This window comes from Diadema antillarum, unplaced genomic scaffold (assembly GCF_040938485.1).
Source record: "Diadema antillarum isolate AM-2024a unplaced genomic scaffold, OU_Dant_1.0 scf00000071, whole genome shotgun sequence".
In the NCBI taxonomy this organism is placed as follows: Eukaryota; Metazoa; Echinodermata; class Echinoidea; order Diadematoida; family Diadematidae; genus Diadema; species Diadema antillarum.
The window spans coordinates 12,970,001-12,990,439 of NW_027270960.1; the positions used below are offsets into that span (position 1 = coordinate 12,970,001).

The window sequence follows — 20,439 nt, forward strand, 5'->3', positions numbered from 1 at the left end:
TATATATATATATATATATATATATATATATATATATAGGCCCCTTAATAGTCAGCTTTCATATCACTTTTGTAAAAATCTCGACATGCTGCGCTGTCCTAAAACTACTTAAAGAATTTCAAGAATACCGAGGAAAGGAACAGTGAGCAGAATGACCTTGAAAGCAGTGGCGGATCGGGAGTGGGGGGGGGGGGGGGGGGGGGGGGGAAGCATCGGGCTTTTCGATTGTAGTGGCACCAGAAAATTGCGCTGAAACCCTTTTTTGTTTTTGTTTTGTGGTTTGTTTGTTTGTTTGCTTTTGCTCGTCAGCTGATTAAACATCGAAGTGGCACCAGAAATATTTATTTATCTATTTATTCATTTATTTATTTGCGAGCGCCCCCACCTCCTGTACGGGATTCCTGGATCCGCCCCTGTTTAAAGTAGTAGCAATGATTACTACTAGCTAAACAAATATTACACACTATTTCAGAACACCGCAATTCTCGCGCGCGCACGTTCACGACATTCCACTGCATTCCTCTTTGCAAAAGTACCAAAATTAGAATTAACAACCCTGTGAAGTGATGTCTTCTTTGTTAGAAAAAAAGAAAAAAATGCATCGGTACACACTTTGGTACAGTACTTAAAAAAACATACGTATCGTTATGCACATTTTCCTTGATAATACAGTCTTCACATGTATACCGTATTTTCAAAATCAACTGTAATCTCTAAACGTTTCACTCATTTGTTTAAAAAAAAGTGTCAACACTAAGCTAAATGTCTAACCGTTCAGCAAAAAGCATGAAAACACTTAGTCTGAGAAAATAGAAACAATTTAAAAAGTTCTATCCATTTGCACTTATCATTGTACTTTTAATGGCAAGCTGCTAAAATGACAAGTAAATTAATGAAATAAAAACAAGTCTATGTACAATCATTATAATTTCATGGGTTTGTTTCAGCTGGGAGGCTACAAAGACACCACACACAGCTTAGATATCAATCCCAGTCATAAGAAGAGTTGCAAAGATCATGGAGAAGGATTATGAACCACATTCTTGCTTTGTACAGACCTACCTAGATACCTTGGCTTTCCATGGATGCCAAACAATTAATATCAAATAATTTATTTCTAACCCCAACCTACTTGTGCTTTGTATAGGACCCCGCTAACAAGCCTTGCTTCTTTTGGGGCCCTAAAACCATTTATGTTAAACGCAAGTAAATTTTTGGATATGTGATTCATGTAATCTTGATAAATGCTTAGTTTTGAATAAAGTTAAAGATGAAGATGAAGAGTTTTGCATGAAGCCTTTCACTACAAGCTACTTCAAGTGATATTAAAAAAACAGCAACAACGAAGCAACACAAATTACCATACTTTAAGCCATTGCTAATTATTCATGAATCGAGCAAGAAGTTACCTATCAATAAGCATCGTAATAAATGAAGATTTATTGCTTACAGAAACTGGACATCAAACATAGCATCGAAGTCGATTTGAGGCTTTGATTTTATATAAGCTTTTCTAGAATAGAAAACCCAAAACAAACAAAGAACTAAACAAATACACAAGTAACAAAACAAGAACCTTGACCGTTACACAAGCTCATATTTCAAGACTGAAAGTGTAGCGGATATCAAAACAGTTGTGACATGTAATTGCTCGTATGACATGTCAGTTTGATAACTACCAACAATCTACATTGAAATTTACCAGTTTTGTGGTAAATTTTGTGAAAATTTGATATCATTACTAGCTCAATGCTTACAGCCTGCAGACAATCAAATGGATAAAAAGCGTCAACAAAGCTGGAGTTGTTTGCAAACACTCTGTAGTTTATTGCTTTATGGGATAGGTGGAATAACTCGGTGGTTGTACAGGCGGCAAACCAGTAGCTGCCTGAACCTCTGGCTCGCCATCAGGAACGCTGGTGGGTGAGGACCACGCTGATTCCATGGCTGTGGGAGGCAGTGCAGGGGCGACTCCAGGACCAGACCCTGACGCCGGGGACATCGGTGGTGGCGCTGTAGCTGGTGGCAGGATGGGCAGGGAGTTCACATCCTGTGGTGGCGAAAGGTTGGCTGGTGGTGGTGGTTGACTGATGGCAGGGGTTGTAGGGTTGACGACGGTGAGGGGAACATTACCTGCTGAGGTTGAATGTGGTGTTATTTGTTTCTTGCTGCAACCCACTCCACACACAGCCCCAATAGCGATGACTAGGACGATGAAGAGAGCGATTGCCATAAAAGTCATAGATCCAATCACCCGAGGAGATGTAACGGGCCCTGAAGACTCACCATCTGTTACGAACAATGATAGAGAGTGAGGCAAAATAAGAGTATTTTGTCATGGTATTTGCCTATTTGCGTTTTATTGGACTTGAAATCCATGTTTCATTTACTGAGAGTTTGTATTAGGATTACTTTTGCATTTCGGTACTTATTGAAGACGGGTGCTTCACGGATGGTGGTCCCGGGGATTGAGTTATGGCGGGAGTTCACTGTATGATACATAAGTAGATTTTATATTTTTTTGAGTGTTTCATAGAATAACGTTACCTGTAATAAGTGTAGTTTTGAATTATACCAGGGAGTTGAGAGGAATACTATATGCATATCATATATTATGTTTATATACGGTGATTATTTACGGGCCGGTTATGTTCATTCCGATTTTGCCCTTTTGTATTGCTGAATATGTGTATCTATAGGATCTATATGTATATGTATACATATTATGTATATTTCTTCCGGTCTTTTTTTCCCTATAATATCGGATATGAAATAATTATGATTATATTGGGTGGATTTAATGTAATTTATTGGTAGTGAATTTCGATAGATTCGTACGATTGAACGATTGATTAGAGTTATTCTTTTGTTTATTAGGTTAAATTTATGTTGATATAAGTTCACTTTTTATCTTTTTTTTTTCGTCCTGAAACAGCTGTTCAAATGTATTATGTTTGTGTGCAAATGTACATACATGTATATATTTGTGTAACTGTCAACTGTGGTGCGATGGACAAGGTCCATTGTATTTCTTTCCTTGTACTTACCTGCCTGTTGGCAGGTAGTTACCTAGGATCGTTTATCACATGCTTTCATTTGCAAAGGAAATAAAGTATTATACATAGAAAATAACTACAATGTAGTGAAAAACTTGGTAGTTCTCGACATTAAAACAAACGGCAGACATTTACAAACTTACCACATCTTACTCCTGCATCCTCGCTGTGGCCACAATTATGGCTGTACCATCCATTCGAAGAGCAGCTAGCTAGACTTGACTCCCAGCCGTCACATTCAACGTTGTCAAGTAGAATGGATCCTGATCCTTGTCCGTACGTCCCTCCACTCACAGCCCGTGCGTCGCTTGTGGAATATCCGAGTTGTCTGCAGACGACCCGGGCATCATCGTCATCCCAGTTATCATCGCACACAGTGCCCCAGGCTCCATTGTGAAATATCTCAACACGACCCTCGTAGTACGAGCTCCCTCCCACAAGGCGGACATAGTTCCAGGGGGGTGAATATGTGGAGACGTCATACCACGCTGATTAGAGAAAGATTAATTTCACTCTTGAAAAATGTTCGTTTACTGCAATTACTATGCATGTAGTCAAACATACTCCGGCGTAATGCAAAAAACAAAACAAAACATGGAGGTATTTTCGCAATAACAAACGTAAATTTAAAGACAGTAATATATTCAAGAAAAGAACATAGTGCAATACTGCTTGGAATAGCGCACAGTTTTTCAGTTTTCTCTTTATAGTTTTGTTCGCCGCATGGCAACATGGACGTTTACATTCCCTGACTAAACAAGGCAGAGGTTCCGAAGGGTATCTGAATATTTAACAGCGCAGTAATGTTTTTAGCAGCCAAATAACAATAGTGTATAACACTTGTGGGTAAAACAATTTCAGAAATGAAAGAATATCTATAATTTCTATGAATGTTTATGTACGTAGATAAGGGCGTCTCTGGAATGTACTTTGCAAATCAAAATCAAAACTTCCAATTCACCACATGAACGATGATAACGCCATTGAAATGTTCTGATTATGAGCAGAGAGAATTTTTTCCTTGAAATCTAGGATGAAATTTCTTCAATTTTTGTTGCTTATGATACTCGTTAGATAAAGTGAACATCCTCTTTACTTCGCACATTAAGAAATGTAAATCTCATAGTCTCACCACATCGCACACCGGCATCTTCGTGGTGCCAACAATTATGGCTGTACCATCCATTCGAAGAGCAGCTAGCTAGACTTGACTCCCAGCCGTCACATTCAACGTTGTCAAGTAGAATGGATCCCGTTCCTTGTCCGTACGTTGCTCCGGTCATAGCCTGTGCGTAGCTTGTGGAATATCCGAGTTGTCTGCAGACGACCCGGGCATCATCGTCATCCCAGCTATCATCGCACACCGTGCCCCAGGCTCCGTCGTGATAGACCTCAACACGACCCTCGTAGTACGAGCTCCCTCCCACAAGGCGGATGCTGTGGGGGGAGGCGGTGGAACCAAGTCCACCTACATTGTATTTACAACGCAGGGTTTAAAACAAGTTATACTGCTATATCTATATTCGTTATGCATTATATGAATAAGATATATCCACTTCATTTGACGGCAATAGAAAAGAGGGAAATTACTGATAACGACTAAAACTGGAAGTTGTGTAAACACAAAACTGAAGCGCGTTTTTCACTGATTTTATTCCATCTGAACACGAGAGAACGATGTACTGTCCTGCACATGACTGTACAATCAACGACTATCGTGAATATAGGGATTTATCTTTTCTCTATTTTTTTTGTGGGGGGGGGGGGTCAGAATCACAGTATGCCTGAAAACATTATATCATACCATCTAAATTTTTCAAATTCATGAAATTCTTCCGTCGAAATGTTTTCATTGCAACTTATTGACAAATTGCCCTATCGACGCAGGGATGTGTTACAGAGATGGAGTGGCAACTCTTCGTATTTCATGTAAACACATGTTTGGGTTGAAGGCGTTACAACAGATGTCTAGCATTCTACTGCGCTTTTAAGTCATGGTCGACACCGCTCTAGTTGCAAAACGAAGTTTGGAGACGAAGAACGCATTTCACCTTTCGTTGAATTACAAGCTTTATTTCGACGTAAAATTTTAAATAAAATACTCGAATTGATTTAGAATAGTTTAGGAAAGAATTCTATAAGATAAACACTCATCTCTAGTTTCTTCGTGATGTGGCAAATCGAAATGAAATGAAAATTAGGCCCTCTTTAAAAAAAAAAAAAACTAATATTTTTCTATAATGCGCATATTTGCGCATGTTAGTTTTCTATACCTTTTAATCTGGGATATTTTAATCTTTCAAATATAGAACTCCGCTAAAGCGTGTTCCAGCGTGCTTTTAAACTGTTTGCTCCTGTTGTTCAACTATACGTATGTAAGAAATGACCCACATCCCTACCACAATCAACAGCTGCATCTTCATGGTGTCCACAGTCATTAGATCCCCAGCCATTATGTGAACAATTTGTAAGCAGAGACTCTAAGCCGTCACATTCCACATTATCCAGGAAAATCGACCCGCTGCCCTGCCCATAGTACGCTGAGGTCAAAGCCGTGGCACCGGTGATACTGTAACCGAGCTGTCGACACACGACCTGGGCATCGTCATCATCCCAGAAATCGTCACAGACGGTTCCCCACTCGAATCCATTAAAGATCTCAACTCGTCCGTTCCAAGGTGCATAACCGTCTGAAAGTCGTACGTCACCCCGACTCTCTGTGACAGAATTTACAAGATTAGATTTATCATTGAACCAAGCAAGATTCCTCATTGTAAAGACAAACTCTTTCATAGATTCACATAAGTGTAAAGGACAAAACATCGAAAAGACCACCGATTTTCTTTTCCTTTTTTGTTGTTGTTGCTAAGTTCCATTATTGATTATCCTGGAGATAAAGGTCGCTCAAAAAATGTTTCTCACATATCGCTTGATGTCTCCTGTCACGATATACTAGTACTGCATTTACTCATGTTATATACATACTATGTGCAACAACTATGTATTTCTACCCTCCAGATCACTTAATTCAAATTGTACCTTTAAGTGCAGTTCGACTCCATGCCGGATGTAAGCCGTAACACAGTATTGCAGAGGTTTATCCATATCGGATTTAAACACGAAATATGTATATGAAAACATAAAGGTTTGAATATTATGTACTACCAAGAAACAAATAAAGACAGTGATATTAGGAACCACCCCATTAATGCACACTGGATGAGGAAATGACGTCACTACCTCACAAGTCTCCTATTCACCTGTACACAGATCATCACTAAATTCCTTGTTTTGTAACATAAATACAGTAATGGTATAAGTCGTATCCTTCAAATCAAATCATTGTCTTGAAGACACCTATAGCATCGATTACTCTTTGCGGGGTGGGAGGGGGCGATTGTAATTTCCAGACTGTTGACAACAAATGCGATCTTTTTTTTTCACAAATAATGGGAAACTGTAAAGTGAAGGTATCATTATGATATAAAAATTGGTTGTGTTGTTTGCTACCAGTATGACTTAATAGGAAAATACATGAAAGCTTAACATTTCATGATTTTCTTATCGCACTTCTGATTTCGTTGAATTTCACACTATTTATTGAGCTCAACTTGAACATAAGGTATTGTAATACACTTTTCTTTATAGGAAGCCCAAACCCAAATATAACGTGGATTGGGTGAAAGAATTAGAAGAACGAGGAAGGTGATAGAACACATCAGTTAAAGTTTGAGGAAAATCGGGCAATCGATTCAAAAGATATTCATTTTTAAATTTCAATGCCGTCATCACTGGATGATAATGTAACAGTTCATGAAACAGTTTGTTCTGCTCTGCGGGATATTTGAGTTTGACAAATAAGGTTTTGAAGACTTTGTATAACTATCAATTCTAATTCTCAGTTCTATTCAATCTAATTTATTTCATTTTGCTTCTTCCACAGAACATAAACAAAAATGATTTTGATCATGTTCTTGATTACACAACAGTTGACTGTACAAGGATAATTACAGGTAATTGCGAATTAAACAGAAACATGTATACATATTAGTTTCAAACAAACCTTACATATTACATTATCCATGCTCTGGAGAATAATAACAATATGAGGGGTCCACTAAAAGGCAGAGCTTGCATACTATGGACAATTCATACAGTCGGCTAAAAAACTTACAAAAGGAAATTATAAAGTAATTCTAAACCTGACAGACATTAAAGGGGAAGGCTAGTAACCGATCATGTCGGGAATCAGTGGGAATGCTGAGGGATGATTGTTCCAATCCTTGTGGGATTCATTTGATAGTACATTATATATCTACTATTGTGTGAAAATTATTTGCTTCAGAACGGTCTCATATTCAAGTAATGTGCAGATTAATGCCCCGTCACTGACCAGGCACGCTAACCTGGAAACATTAAACTGCACATTACTTGAATATGAGACCATTCTGAAGCAAATAATTTTCACACAACAATAGAACTCTTAAATGAATCCCACAAGGATGGGAACAATCACCCCCAGCATTCCCACTGATTCTCACTGATCAGTTACTAGCCATCCCCTTTAACAGGACAAACTGGGCAGAAAAAAAACCCCGTAAAAAACACAAATACAAAATCACAAGCACATAGCCTGACAGTAATCCTTGCAAGGTGATATTGTGGAATCGGATGGTCAAGAAAATTGCCAGAATATCTGGTAGTTCAGTGCAGCTGGATAAAGCTGTGCTGATGAAATAAAGTATGCATTAAATTCATTATGGTTTTTATAATTAGAAAAACTGCCTCAGTTTGGAATCCAACAAGAAAATTAGTTTGAAAGTTTAAAAAAAGAAAGGTATGAGATAGCGGTGGTTTTTTTTTTTCAGAGTCCAAACAATTCCAAAACGTAGGGGTATATCAATGTATTCTGAGCTATAGTCCTAAAGAGAGGTAGATGAAAGTCTTTAGACTGAGTGCTAATATACATATGAAATGGATCTTTTCTCGAAAATAATGAAAGGAAAAATAAATGGAAGTGGATTAATACTGTAATTGAACATGAATCATTCCAACTGAAATAATAGTTTTACACAGTATCAGAGACTTAACCTCCCACAAAGTAAACGTAGAATATCATGCCCCATAATATCCCAGGAAAATCTTTTTCCTTATCCATGGTAAATGTTTCTACATCGTACATGTACATTTATACTTCAAAGCCTGTAGTGTAAGGACGTTTTACTGCCTGGAATGCGGCTCTTTTGGACCTCATGTAGACAAAAAGTTATTCATGAGAATTTCGACCAAAAATATCGCTATCCTGACAGTATTGTTACAATGTTGCATTGGCATCAGGGCACTCAATATTTTGCCAGCTTTATTCTTGCCCACAAATTGTCCAGTGGTACAACAACCTGCCGTGAAATTCCAATTACTAAATTAGATCAAATAAAATACCAAGTTCAGAAAGTAAAATAGACATTTTTCTGACAAAAGTACATTGATAACAAGAGACAAAGAGGATCAGTAAATAACCACTGTCAATATGACACGAGTAACCCAACACTTACGACTTAAGGTGTGCTCGATCAGGAAGAGGAACCAAGACAGAAATAAAACTGCCTTTTGCAGAGACGCCATGTTGTAAATGCGACGTTGATACTTTCACGTATGGCGATGAGGAATATTATCCACGAGCTCAGTCAACTGTGCAACTGCGGCTCTGACGTATTGGTTATTTATGGAGCTGTGCGGAACACACAATGACTGAATTGTTATTGAAAGAGATAAAAAGGTAACCTTCCAGTTCAGAGCTGTCCCCGTTGTAATGTTGGGCTGTGCCATTTGTTGTTTTTTAATCATTTCCATTGTTACTGTCTGTATATAAGCGCATTTGACACAGCTGCCAATACATCTTTGTACCATCAGCATTAAACATTGTATTACAGAATGGCATTTAAACTGTCATTTAGCAGGCTGCATGGATAGTGTTCTGCGGAAATCATCATACTGTCCTCGAAAAAGACGGACGCATCCACCGCGGTATTTCGCCACCATTAACCACAATTGATTAATCATTCAAATCATAACGATGAGAGGTTAAAGTGGGGAAAATCATGGGAAAAAAAATCCGATTACATAGAGTTCGTTGAAAATAATCCCACTCAGTGAACGTACCGAGACGGCAATTGTCCTAACTGTTTTGGATCAGTGTCTTATCGCTATAAAATTATCCGTAAATACAAAATGCGAAAACGTTGAGTCATTTTAGAATTCGAGGACATCACTCTTTACATGACAGTGAATTCGTTTGCTTGCTCTCTGTATAAACATGCATGGTTTCGATGTATTCAGAAGAGGTTGTTTTCAATGCATTGAGATAGAACGAGGAAGCGTCTGCACGTTATACACACTGCGATCTGGCCGTAAACCGTCTATTGTTGGCGAGTCTAGAATCAATAACGGGAATTCCCCGTTTCAGTCGTATCCATGGGTCGGTGAAAACACGCTGCATAAACACGATCAGACGAAAGGGTACGCCTCATTGTGCCTGGCAACGTGTATGTAGAGACTCTGATCTTACTATCTTTTTTTCTCAACACTGCTTCCTTGAAATCATCAAGTTGATATTAATCAAATAATCCGTAAAGGTTTTTCCATGTTTTGTTTTCTATTTGAATGGGAGGTATGGGCAATGTGTGCATGAGAAACAACAAAAGCAGAAAAGACAAAAATGATGAATTCTATTCAATTCAATTCAATTTATCTATTTTCATTCTTCTTTTTCCAATGAAAAGAAAGGACAATACAATGAACTAATCCTAAAAAGATAGAGAGCGCCAACACATCAAGGCCTTATGTCATATACCTACTTGATCATTGATGTGAAATGACAGAAAAAGGTGACGGTAGCAATTAGATCGTTGTGGTTTATAAAGATATTACGCACGTCTGGCGGTGGGTGGGGGGGGGGGGGGGGGTCGGCATTGTCACGTGGCATAGTGCATAAGACTCTTGACATTCAGATGTAAGACCCGAGTTCGAATTCCGTTAACCAATTCCATACTTAATTCTGAAATGCCGATAGACTTAACACGCATGACCACCAAAGGTTCCGGTACGGAGCAGGTCAAGAGCCTACGTCCTTGTCCTTGGACAAGATGTTCTCACACACCATGTCCCTCTCGACCTATACCTGTACGGTATAAATAGATACCTGGCAACGCTGGAGTATGATTCTGGTACTTTTGATAGAGTATAGGCCTAGTGGTAGTACTGAAGATGCTACCGTAGATGAAAGAGCTATAGTAGTGTATCTGAATGTATTTTATCTTAATTTAACTTTAAAGATTAGGTCAAATTACAATTTATATAATCAATGATTAGCTCTTAACACAAAGGCGTTAAATCCATAGAAAAATAATGGATTTAGCTGCTTTTGGAAGCTCTCTCTCTCTCTCTCTCTCTCTCTCTCTCTCTCGTATATACACATAACGATGTGTTGAGTAATGCCAGCTTTCATGTGATTCTACATAATAATTATGACAAAGAAAGTGAATTTAAAGAGAATCGTGCGGGATTCCATAAGTATGAAGAGACGGAAATCGTAACGCCATTTTTTAGATTTTGCTGTTTTATCACGTTTTGGTAAAAAATCAAAAGTCTCTTGTTCTTATTTTTTTTTTTAGTATTCATTCGTGTGCAATTGTACACACCTTATACAAGTTATTATTTATCAGTATTTTTTTCTTTGAGTGTTGGACATGTTTCATGTATATATTTATCAATTTCGTGTACGGAATTGATGTGTTAAAGTCAATTAAGATTTTGGGAAATATTACTCATGTTTCGCAAGTGCTGATAGCTTACATCGTTACATTTGTTTTGGATAAAAAGTCATGGTGAATGTAAAGGGGTGATGTTCATCAAACTAGGAAGGTTCCTTGGACCGAAACATGCAAATTCCAGTTACGATGTTCCTTTACAGTGAAAAGGAATAAAGGACCTTATTTCATTTTCGGGCTACCGAAGGCGAAATACCGTTTGAATTTTCTTTACACGTTTAAATGGATCGTATAGTTTTGATTGAAATCTAATTTCAGGTTTCTAAGATGTTTTGGTGGGATAGTGAGAAACCTCTCATGAAATATGAAAGAGTATGTAATTCCATAAGCAATTCAATGTTTATTTTATGAAAATTGGTTTTGAAATGGCTGAGATATCCAAAACAGAGCGACTTTAATGAAGTGTGGGACCCACACTTTTGCACGATCGCTTTGTTTTTATTTTGTTTTTGGATTTTTCAGCCATTCCAGACCCGATTTTCATCAAGTAAACTTTGAATTCCTCTTAAAATGGTATGCTCTGTACTATTTCCTAAGTGTCTTCTTGGTATCTCGCAAAAAGTTAAAAGTCCAGTTCTCATCTCCACCAATACTGTACCATCCCTTTAACTACAGTGACAGCACAAATTGTTCCATTTGGATAATTTAGTATTTCAATTATTAGAACACATAAGCTATCAATATTATATAACTCTAAAGTTAATATTATTTTTCTAGATATTAAAACTCTTTCAATCGATTGCCCCCATTCCCAAAAGTGCTCTGAGTGCTCCACTATTCACATTTGTCTGCATTCACTGAAACACATACACGTTTGGAGAATGTTCCCCATTAACAAACCGTGTAATCATGATCACATCAATTCATTTCAGCCGTACCAGGATGCATGGGCGTAAATCCCGGGGGGCAGTGGCGTATCTAGGGGAAACGGCGCCCGGGGCAAGCGCGAAAATTGCGCCCCTAATTTCTGAAAAAGTGTTCAACCCCAACCCCATCCCGGTAGGGACATTAAACAAAGTCTACATGATATGCTTCTTTCAAGCACTTAAAGGGGTCTTTTGAGGGTGATTTAAATGTAGCGAATTTTGATAAATTTTGGCGAGCGAGCGCAGCGAGCGAGCCGAAAATTTTTGTATTTCAGCTTACAAAACATGGAATTCTTGTCATTTTTTGCTTATTAAATCTTACAATTCTAATCAAGATATAGTGACGACCTTATAGATAACGATTTATACCAACAAACTGAAGCCGAAATTTGTATATTTCCGCGTCATCATTACGTTTTGTTCTTATCTTTTTTGATTTTTTTTTGCGCCTCCCCCCCCCCCCGTATGTTCGAAACCGTTGGCGTCCTCTTTTGATCCAATCGGCGATCGCCTTCAGAACGAAAGAAATTGCAGCCGCTGCTCAGTGAAACATTTTGCCTGCTAAATATTAAATGACATGCGTGAACACAATAGACATTGTCATTTTGTCCGCGTCGTCACGTTTTGTTCTTATCTTCTTCTTCCTTTTTTTGATAAATTTTGGCGAGTGAGCGCAGCGAGCGAGCCGAAAATTTTTATATTTCAGCTTACTAAACATGGAACTCTTGTCATTTTTTGCTTATTAAATCTTACAATTCTAATCAAGATATAGTGACGGCCTTATAGATAACGATTTATACCACCAAACGAGGACTTGCAAAAATACTCTAAATTAGTACGAGCGAGTGAGCCGAAATTTGTATATTTCCGCGTCATCATTGCGTTTTGTTCTTATCTTGTTTGATTTGGGGTTTTTTGCGCCCCCCCCCCCGTATGTTCGAAACCGTTGGCGCCTTTTGATCCAATTGGCGATCGTTTCAGAACGAAAGAAATTGCAGCCGCTGCTCAGTGAAACATTTTGCCTGCTAAATATTAAATGACATGTGTGAACACAATAGACATTGTCCTTTTGTCCGCGTCATCATCAAGTTTTGTTCTTACCTTCTTTTTTATATAATATATTTGGCGAGCGAGCGCAGCGAGCGCGCCGAAAATTTTTGTATTTCAGCTTACGGAACATGGAATTCTTGTGTGAACACAATAAACATTGTCATTTTGTCCGCGTCATCATCATGTTTTGTTTTTATCTTGTTTGATTTGGTTTTCTGCCCCCCCCCACCATTCTCCCTCCCCCCCCCCTTTTCCGGGCGAGTTTTTTTTTTCTTCTTCTTCTTCTTCTTTCTTTTCTTCTTCTTCTTCGTTTTTTTTTTCTTCTTCTCTTCGCTTTTTTTTTTCGTTTTTTGCGCCCCCAAGGAGTGGCGCCCGGGGCACGTGCCCCCCTTGCCCCCCCCTAGATACGCCACTGCCGGGGGGGATGGCCTGTACAATCATCCCCCCCTGAATTTTGAGGAAAAAAATGGAGGAAGCAGAAATGCGATTGTATCAATTTTGGCATATTGCATGACGTTTGTACGCCGGCCTTCAGACAGGTAACAGAGCTGAACAGTATTCTATCTTGTAGGAAAATGTATAATTTTCTCAAGCGCTCGCTCGCTTCGCTCGCTCGCGAAGAAAGTAAAATCGACATGCACTGTAAGGTGTGGCTCACACGTTGACAACGTCAAATAGTATAGGCCTACATGTAAACATGCTATGACGCGAGTAACTGGGGACCATCTGCAAAATATGTACGAAAAGAAACAAAACAAAAAAACAAACAAAAAAACTATATAGCCATAATTGAACCCCTTCCATTTCCTGAATCATTCCTGAGAAACGACAGTGACTGATGACTCAGTCAGGATACATCTGGCATACCCAGGGAAGATCATTGGCGTCGAATCTATGGGTGGGGGGGGGGGGGGGGGCAAAGGGGCATTTGCCCCACCCCTACGGAAGTGTTTAGGCAGACAAATCATTTATCCCCCAAGCAATTCCCGAGATGAGGACAAATCTCGAACTTTCTACATGGAAAATTGTCCAAATATCGCCAGAACTATGCACCAGATCGTTGCATTGCAATCATAAACATGCAAAAGCTGCGCTATACAGGATCCCTTTCGATAAACTTTGTACACTTTTGACATTCACGAATATTTCCCTAATTTATCAAAGGGTGTGTAGCAGATCTTTCACTTAACAAAAGCACCCTTATTATGCAGAGGCGTCGATGGGGGGGGGGGAATGGTTCCCCCATAAAAGTGGGACAAACAAAAGCGAAAAATATAGCTACAAACGGCAGTTTTTTGAGTGTAAAATGTAAAAATCTTAAAGCTCGCTCGCTCCGCTCGCTCGCATTTAACCGCTATGCCGTTCTCCTAATGTTGCTGCCACTGACTGACAGCAGTTGCGCCCGGTGCGCCCCCTTAATTTCCAAAGCGGAAAAAAAACAGCCACAAACGACAGTTTTGGGGACTGTAAAATGCCAAAATTTTTAAGTTCACTCGCTTCGCTCGCTCGCATTTAATCATTATGCCATTTTCCTGATGTTGCTGCCAGTAATTGCCGGCAGTTTTCGCCCCGTGTGTCCCCCCCCCCCCCTTAATTTCCAAAGCGAAAAAAAAATACAGCGACAAACGGCAGTCTTTGGACTGTAATATGTCAAAATTTTGAAGCTCGCTCGCTTCGCTCGCTCGCATTTGATCATTATTCCATTCTATTGATTTTGCTGCCAGTAATTGCCAGCAGTTTTCGCCCAGTGCGCCCCCTTAATTTCCAAAGCCAAAAAAAAAAAAATATATTTATATATATATACGTATATAAACATTGTAGTTGTTCCGCGTATTGGCAGTACTAGAAATAGCAATAATAAAGTCACAACAGAGGAATGCAGGGAATGCATTAATAGCCAATCTTGATTTACTGAATAATTAATAATAATGGATTATATACGTATATATATATATACGTATATATATATATATATATATATATATATATATATACAGCCATAAAGGACAGTTTTGGGGACTGTAGAATATCAAAAATTTTCAAGCTCACTCGCTTCGCTCGCTCGCATTAAATCATTATACCATTCTCCTGATGTTGCTGCCAGTAATTGCCGGCAGTTGCGCCCGGTGTCCCCCCCCCCCCCTTAATTTCCAAAGCGAAAAAAGTACAGCGACAAACGGCAGTCTTTGGACTGTAAAATGTCAAAATTTTGAAGCTCGCTCGCCTCGCTCGCTCGCATTTGATCATTATTCCATTCTATTGATTTTGCTGCCAATAATTGCCAGCAGTTTTCGCCCGGTGCGCCCCCCCCCCCCCCTTAATTTCCAAAGCGAAAAATATAGCTACAAACGGCAGTTTTGGGGACTGTAAAATGTCAAAATTTTGAAGCTCGCTCGCTTCGCTCGCTCGCATTCAATTATTATGCCATTCTCCTGATGCTGCTGCCAGTAATTGCCAGTAGTTTTCGCCCTGTGCGCCCCCTTAATTTCCAAAGCGAAAAAAAAAGCCACAAACGACAGTTTTTTGGACTGTAAAATGTCAAAAATTTTAAGCTCATTCGCTTCGCTCGCTAGCATTTAATCATTATGCCATTCTCCTGATGTTGCTGCCAGTAATTGCCAGCAATTTTCGCCCGGTGCGCCCCCTTAATTTCCAAAGCGAAAAAATACAGCCACAAAGGACACTTTTTGGGACTGTAAAATATCAAAATTTTCAAGCTCACTCGCTTCGCTCGCTCGCATTTAATCGTTATGCCATTCTCCTGATGTTGCTGCCAGTAATTGCCGGCAGTTGCGCCCGGTGTGCCCCCCTTAATTTCCAAAGCGAAAAAAATACAGCGACAAACGGCAGTCTTTGGACTGTAAAATGTCAAAATTTTGAAGCTCGCTCGCTTCGCTCGCTCGCATTTGATCATTATTCCATTCTCCTGATTTTGCTGCCAGTAATTGCCAGCAGTTTTCGCCCGGTGCGCCCCCTTAATTTCCAAAGCCGAAAAGTATAGCTACAAACGGCAGTTTGGGGGACTGTGAAATATCAACATTTTCAAGCTCACTCGCTTCGCTCGCTCGCATTTAATCGTTATGCCACTCTCCTTATGTTGCTGCCAGTAATTGCCGGCAGTTGCGCCCGGTGTGCCCCCCTTAATTTCCAAAGCGAAAAAAATACAGCGACAAACGGCAGTCTTTGGACTGTAAAATGTCAAATTTTTGAAGCTCGCTCGCTTCGCTCGCTCGTATTTGATCATTATTCCATTCTCCTGATTTTGCTGCCAGTAATTGCCAGCAGTTTTCGCCCGGTGCGCCCCCTTAATTTCCAAAGCGAAAAAGTATAGCTACAAACGTCAGTTTTGGGGACTGTAAAATATCAACATTTTCAAGCTCACTCGCTTCGCTCGCTCGCATTTAATCGTTATGCCACTCTCCTGATGTTGCTGCCAGTAATTGCCGGCAGTTGCGCCCGGTGTGCCCCCCTTAATTTCCAAAGCGAAAAAATACAGCCACAAACGGCATTCTTTGGACTGTAAAATGTCAAAATTGTGAAGCTCGCTCGCTCCGCTCGCTCGCATTTAACCGCTATGCCATTCTCCTGATGTTGCTGCCAGTGATTGACAGCAGTTGCGCCCGGTGCGGTCCCCCTTAATTTCCAAAGCGAAAAAGTATAGCTACAAACGGCAGTTTGGGGGACTGTAAAATGTCAAAATTTTCAAGCTCGCTCGCATTTAATCGCTATGCCATTCTCCTGATGTTGCTGCTAGTGATTGACAGCAGTTGCGCCCGGTGTGCCCCTCCCTTAATTTCCAAAGCGAAGAATATAGCTACAAACGGCAGTTTTGGGACTGTAAAATGTCACAATTTTCAATGCAAAAAGATTTCACCGCGGGAGGGGGAAACCCCCCTACCATACCCTCCCCCCCCCCCCCTTGCTTGCTTCGCTCCCTCACATAACCGCCCCTCCTTAGGTCAAATCCTGTCTACGCCGGTGAATTATAGGCCCCACTATTTAGAAGGCCTTCATAGTGATGTCGCACATGCGGAGCAAGAGCTGAAATACCACGATTTAGTCATTCAATAATAAATTGTGAATATTTCATTTTCTTATTGTTTTTTTAAGAAAAGAAAACACATTTTTTACCAAAAGTGTGCACCAGATCGCTGAATTTCAGGGCTGAAAATGCAAAATCTTCCTCGTGTGGGAGAAGGCTACCACTCCCCATACACACCCTCCCTCCGTTCGGTCGTTCTGCTCCCTCTCACATATATTAAAAAAAAAAAATGTTTTCATACTTTTAAGGTCTGATTTTCCGCCGAAAGTCATCTGATAAGCAAAAAAAAAAAAAAAAAAAAAAAAGGCAACAAGAACTTTGTCTTCATATTTTTGCTGCCACTTTCCTCCACATTATATTTCATGCAAAAGAGTGGGACATCCGATCCCTGTATAAAGTGTGTGTGTGGGGGGGCACCAAGCTTCTCCCCCCCCCCCCCCCCCCTCCCCAAGGCTGCGCCGGTCCGGTGGGCTTGTAATCGTGGTGATGGTGACCACCCCCCCCCCCCCCCCCCCACTCCTCAGGACGGATTTACGCCGTTGCCAGGATGTACGCCTCACTCAATCCGCAAACCCGATCTCCTTTCGACATACACGGCACGGACAGACGCATCAAACACATCGCTCCACTACGCATGCTCCAGTGTTCCTTGTTTGGCAGCTGATGAAACCATCGAAGCCAGGCCGCCCCGTATTATCAGGCTCGAAGTCATACATCTTTGTGTGGGTATTGCAGAAATCTAAATTTTCATACTTTATATTAAGTACTTATCGCATGTTCATTGAAAGTAGGTATATAATTGTTCCTTTCCTTCCTTTAGTTGAATAAAGAATTATTACAAGCCATGTTATGTTCAGAGGCCGTTGTCCAAGTCAAGCGTTTTGCTTATTGATAACGGTCTCCTCTACCTGCACACTTAAAGATCTGAAATGACATCTATGTAAAATTTCACATGATTATATATTCATAATGCGACATTTTGTTTATATTTTCATGACTAGTGAATTATATGTTCGACATTGTCATACTTATCTTCTGTTATGTACAAGTGGAGAAATAAAGCTTACTGAAACCGAAACAGAGATATTGATTTCACCATGAAGTATACACACCTTAGGACAGCGACGAAAGAAAATACAATGTTTGTCCTTTGCAGAGGAAACTATATGTATAATACATGCACAAGTTTATTTCAGTCTATGAACATATCCTCTCTAGTATATCAGGAAGAGGTTTTTTCTGAGGAATAACTGTCTCATGGTATGATAAAGATAATAGTAGTATAAATCTCCAACATAATTACTAGCACATATAGGTACAATATGAAAAACGGAAAGAGATGTCAACATACATAATCAGAAAGTAGTTATCTATTGCTCCGATCTGTTGTGTAAAGATATAAAGCTGATATGCCATAAAGTTCCTCAGTAAATTGGTATAGAATCTCAAGTTTCCGCAAACATCTACAGACTTACCAATAGGAAAAAATGAATAAATAAACAAACAAACAAACGAACACAGAACCCTTCAACCACATACATACGCTGGCCTGAGCTCCTGGCCAGTTGCTGTTATTATTATGATTTTGAACATTAGGCCTACTAGTGTCCTTGATACTTCATTGATACATATACAATGTATTATCATTATCATGATTTTCACTGGCGTTAGTATGATCACTCTTTTCCACCACTATGTTTACACTATTCGTCATCCTTGCAAAATATACATTATTTCTGTCACTATTCATTCATTTGTACAATTGTACTATCATGAATATAAGACTACTTTATGACTTAATTTGTACATCTTATAAATCAATTTTCTGTACATTATGTACTACTTTTTATCGAATAGATTTCAGTATAATCACATGAAATTGAAACGATCAGTACCCTTTATGAAAATTTGATAAATGTCACCTTAATATGACGCCTTGAACACAGTACAGTTGCTCCATTAACGTGCGTTCCAGAACGCGAGACCGCGGCCGGGTTTTATTATTGTTACTTTGTAAACGACGTAACATTCTTATAATAAGCACAAAGACATGACCAGCATTTGTACATGACTCAGTTGGGCCGCTGTCCTCAAAACAGCTCGTAATCGGGCAAAGGCACGGGGTAGGGTTGAATCTATAATACATCCATTTTGTCGGTGGGCAGTGTTTTATGTGGAGAGAGGCAATGTAGCAAACAAGTATCACATAAAGTTTTTGAAAATATTGATTGGTATCAGAAAGTTTAAATCATCGTTGCACTGTTCAAAGCAGCTAGAATTAGTAAAAGCATTTGATATAATAAACAAACTCGTAAAATAAAGGTTTCAAAATTTAAAACGGTTGCACAGCAATGCACTGTTAAACTATCTTTTATTAAACACATTATAATCTATTACCAAATTACGTAAATAAGTCATTATGACGTCTTAAGAAACCTTTGCTCAGGATTATTTTTGCATTCAGATAGCTCGCATGTCTATTTGCTTAAAGAGAGACAATGTCAAAGCTTTCTACTTCATTTCTACTTTCTCTCCCTTATTTCCATGGTATCGCAACCTTAAACTTCTCCCTCTCCCCTCCTTTCTCTGACATCTTTCTCGTCCCAACGATTTCCAAACTTTATACCTGATTTTCACTCTTCTCTTCTTTACGACTCTTGCTGTCCCCGTTTTCCCCAATCTCCACTAGTGTACCTTCAACTTCCAGCTCAATCATGCCCCTCCTCAATAAGTGTCACTATTTGTCTTCCTTACAATCTCCCCGTGCCGCCCCTCCCCCTCAACTCTCCTCTTTCGAGGCTCTTCTACCAAGCCAAGCTCTCTTCAGGATTACTTACCGCAAACTTCTCTCCCTCATTTACTTCACCCTGCATCACAAAACGAACAAAAAGTCGCCAGATATGAAATTTTAGTTAAGAGCATATTCTGAAAGAGCAGACTCCAAGCTTTAAAATGATGTATGACTCAAATCGAATGGACTCTCCTAACCTATCTAAATATCGGAAAGAAGGCACACACTCAGGAAAAGTGTGAACTGAGAGAAGAGGCTCTAAAGTACAGTGTCTATAAAAAACAGGATGTAAACCACCGGAGTAACAACAATGAAGGGACTACCAGATTAAATTGAAATTGAGCATGCCTTATTAACACATTCTTTCTATAATTAATGCCAACTTTCAAAGCAGTAGCATAACTCTTTCAAACGTTATTAGAGTTGAAAGTGAAGAGTGTGTACAAGGTTTTTAAGAAATGAAAAGGGGATTGTAAAGACACACCTAATCACATTATTCCACCAAAAAGTGTTCGAGATAAACTGCTAAAAAACACACTTTCCTGCCCGTTTTATGATCCCAAATTTTAGCATAACGTAGAAGAAGGCTTGTACTTTTAGAAAATAAAAGTAAAAATCGGTTAGGTTGACCCATTTCACCTATTTTCAGTCCTCACACAAAACCAGTGTGTGCGACTTTTTGTTCGTTTTGTGATGCACGGTCACATTTACTTCACCCTGCAAACCTTCAAACAAGACACAATTTTCAAAGCTCTTTGATATGTAGGCCTATATCCCTAGAAAGTTTTACTGATTCTATTGTGACATG

The 20,439-nt window shown here is 39.4% G+C and overlaps 1 pseudogene; it reads right to left on the reverse strand.

The window, feature by feature from the left end:
• LOC139717114 (scavenger receptor cysteine-rich domain-containing protein DMBT1-like) overlaps window positions 1-20,439 on the reverse strand; it is a 61,391-nt pseudogene that overhangs the window by 29,704 nt on the left and 11,248 nt on the right.